This window comes from Otolemur garnettii, unplaced genomic scaffold (assembly GCF_000181295.1).
Source record: "Otolemur garnettii isolate 467f Iridium unplaced genomic scaffold, OtoGar3 scaffold00043, whole genome shotgun sequence".
In the NCBI taxonomy this organism is placed as follows: Eukaryota; Metazoa; Chordata; class Mammalia; order Primates; family Galagidae; genus Otolemur; species Otolemur garnettii.
In genome coordinates, this window is record NW_003852438.1 from 9,988,942 (window position 1) to 9,992,819 (window position 3,878).

A 3,878-nucleotide genomic window follows, 5' to 3' on the forward strand; every position below is an offset into this window, starting at 1 on the left:
TCCCAGCTACTTGGGAGGCTGAGGCAGGAGACTCGCTTGAGCCCAGGAGTTGGAGGTTGCTGTGAGCAGTGAAGCCAGGGCACTCTACCCAGGGGGACAGCTTGAGGCTCCATCTCAAAAAAAAAAAAAAAAAGAAGAAGAAGATTATAACAATATTAAGAAGCCCAAAGGATTCTCGATATTCAAAGCTTTGGGGAAGAAATACTGATCTTTCTAAAAGACAGCATTATGACTGGTAGCCCATTTATTGATTCTGTACCCCTGTATACCAAAGAAAGTAACTGTGTCCATCCAGGAGGCTTGCAGAATATAAAATGGGGGGGGGGGCAAGTACAGATCAACACTTCTAAGTGTCAGTGGAGAGAATTTTAAGTGGCAGAGAATGCAGTACCTTGAAAACCAAGTACAAGGGACCATTCTGTCCCCAAACTTACATAGCCAATCTACAACATATATACACTTCAAAGCATTATATTCTACATGATAAATACATATAATCGTATTTGTCAATTCAAGAAATAAAATAACAAAACCCTGAAAAAATAAAATACAACTATTATATTCCTCTAACCCTCAATAACAAATGGAACAAATACGGATTTTTATTACTTAGTGATAGAAAAGCACCAACAATGAACAAGAAAAATTGCAAAATACAGCCTTACTGATAAGGGCCTGGCTCTCAGCTTTTGAAATCCCAGCAGAAACCGGGTAACACATATGACTCACTGACCATTCAGCAGCAGACAAAACAAAGGAAAAGGTAAAATCAGTTTATGGGGTCCAGGGACCTTACCCTGTGCTGACTCTTGAACATTCCTATTAGCTGCTAAACATATACCCCTATGTTTACTGTAGCACTATTCACAGTAGGTAAGATTTGGAATCAACCTAAGTGTCCATCAACAGATGAATGGGTAAGGAAATTATGGTACATATACCTGATGGAATATTACATAGCCATAAAAAAAATGAAACTCTGCCATTTACAACATGGAGGGAACTGAAGAACATTGTTAACAGAAATAAACCCAGAACAGAAGGCAAATCTCACATTTCTCAATCAAATGTGGGAACTAAATAATAAAAACAAATGATCTCATGGAGACAGAGAGTAGAATGATGGCTACCAGAGCCTGGGAAGAGTAGCAGGGAGGTGAGGATAAAGTAAGGATAGATAATGGGTGCCAAGAGATAGTGAGTTAGATAAAATTAAGAATATCTGATACTACAACAAAGTGACTATAATCAACAAGAGGTTCAGGTTTACTTTAAAATAACTGAAGTGTGAAATATTCCAGACACAAAAAAATGATAAATGCTTAAGGTGATGGATATTCCAATTACCCTGATTTGATTAATTTCCATTGTATGCCTGTAACAAAACATTACATGTATCATGTAAGTAATGGCTGGGCACTGTAGCTCATGCTTCTAATCCCAGCACTTGGGAGGCCAGGCAGGTGGATTGCCTGAGCTCACAGGTTCAAGACCAGCCTAAGGCAGAGCAAGACCTCATCTCTCCAAATAGCTGGGTATTGTGTTGGGCACCCAGCTATTTGGGAGGTTGAGGCAAAAGAATCGCTTAAGCCCAAGAGTTTGAGGTTGCTGTAAGCTATGATGCCATGGCACTCTACCAAGGGCAACAAGTGAGACTCTGTCTCCAAAAAAAAAAAAAAAAAAAAGATAAAAAAAAGTAAGTTCAGGAGTAGAGAGAAGCAGGAGGAGAGTAAGGGGAGGACATTTGGCAGAAGGAGGGCGGGCATGAGGCAAGATCTCACCTAATGTGCACACTGTGAGGGTGTATAACACGCCCCCTGGGTGAGCGGCTCTTCTACTAATGGAACCTTACCCTGGAAGTGAGAATCATGTCACCTAAAAATTATACCCTCATGTTAATTTGATTTAATTTTTTTAAAAAGATATACAAGTATTATGTACTCATAATAATTAAATTTTTCAATTACAGGCATGTTCAGAGTGAAAATTAAAAGGAGAAAATGGAGAACATAATAACATGAGCATTCAGTTTAGAGGTAATCTAGGAAAATACTTGAAAATTCTGAGAAGTCATAGAGAAATTCTCCTACATGAAAATTTGAGAAAATAGTTCTTCTGAAGAGCCAGTCCCTATCCAAGAGAAAACCTTGCTTAATATTGACAGAAAAAAGACACTTGAACCAATTCAATGAGGAAAACTGAGCCTTTCCTAAATGTTCCCGAGTTCGTCCGTCCTCATCTCTGACATTTTCCCTTTGTACCTCCATAGGCTGCAAGACTTAGAAATGAGCAACCACACCTTCCTGACGGAGTTCATTCTGCTGGGACTAACAAGACATCCCAGAGATTCAAGTTGTAATTTTCATATTTCTCTTCCTCACCTACACATTCAGCATCTTAGGTAATCTGACAATCATCACCCTCACACTACTGGACTCCCACCTCCACACCCCCATGTATTTCTTCCTCCGCAACTTCTCCTTCTTAGAAATTTCCTTTACCACCACCTTCACTCCGAGGCTGCTGCTCAGCATCTCTACAGGGAATAAAACGATCAGCTTCGCTGGATGCTTCACTCAGTATTTCTTTGCCATATTTTTCGGGGCCACAGAGTTTTACCTCCTGGCTGCCATGTCCTATGACCGCTACGTGGCCATCTGCAAACCCCTGCGTTACACCACCATCATGAGCAACAGGGTCTGTGTCCAGCTGGTTCTCTGCTCCTGGCTGGGTGGATTCCTAATTATCTTACCCCCCATCATCCTGACCAGTCAGCTGGATTTCTGTGCCTCCAATGTCCTGAATCATTATTAATGTGACTATGGACCCCTTATAGAAATATCCTGCTCGGACACAAGTGTGCTGGAACTGGTTGACTTCATCTTAGCAGTTGTGACCTTGGTGGTCACCCTGGTGCTGGTGATTCTCTCCTACACAAACATCATCAGGACCATTCTGAACATCCCCTCTGCTCAGCAGAGGAACAAGGCCTTTTCCACCTGTTCTTCCCACATGATTGTAATCTCTCTCTCTTATGGAAGCTGCATCTTCATGTACATAAAACCTTCAGCCAAAGAAGGGGTTGCCTTCAACAAGGGAGTCGCTGTGCTCAATACCTCAATTGCCCCTTTACTGAACCCGTTCATTTACACTCTAAGGAATAAACAAGTAAAACAAGCCCTCAAGGATGTGGCCAGAAAGATTTTGAGTCTTCAGTGACATAATAATCTCAAATTCAAAGAAATTTTGGACAATATTCATAAAGTTCCTTCCATGAAAACTCAGAGAGAGCTTCTCAAACCCTTTCCTTGTTAAGCAACGTCTCACACAAATTTATATTTAAGAGGTGTCGAAGTTAATGTTTCAAACTTGTTGAAGAGGAAAAAAATCTTCCCCCAAAAAATTTCAAGTATTTCTTCTAGTATATAGATATTTGAGCCAGACTCTTTAAAACTTTGAAAAAAATATTAACAATGCTACTCTTCTCACAACTTTTTAAAATATAGTTATTTTAAATAAAAATGTGCATTTTATGCTAAAAATAAATGTGTATTACAGTTATTTTAAACAAATTAATATAGATATTTTAAGTTCTCATTTTTAAGTTCTAATACGCAAAAAAAAAAAAAAACAGATGTAACCCCTAGTAGATAGATCTTTCCAGGAAAAAAAAATATATAGTTAGATAACATGTTGGTCTGAGTACAAGGAAGGAATATCTTGCTAAAATTACCAGATTGTCACACAAGGTATTCCTAGGAACACTGGTAATATTTAGCTTTACAAATAGGACTCTTAATTTTTTCAGTGTCTTTAAGAAAGTTTTCCATACATTTTATCAGAAATACTAGCCTCTTCAATAGGTCAATAATTGCATC

At 38.9% G+C, this 3,878-nt stretch overlaps 1 pseudogene; it reads left to right on the forward strand.

The window, feature by feature from the left end:
• Nucleotides 1-2,285: 2,285 nt before the first annotated feature.
• LOC100964365 lies at nt 2,286-3,219 on the forward strand (annotated as a pseudogene).
• Nucleotides 3,220-3,878: the final 659 nt, after the last annotated feature.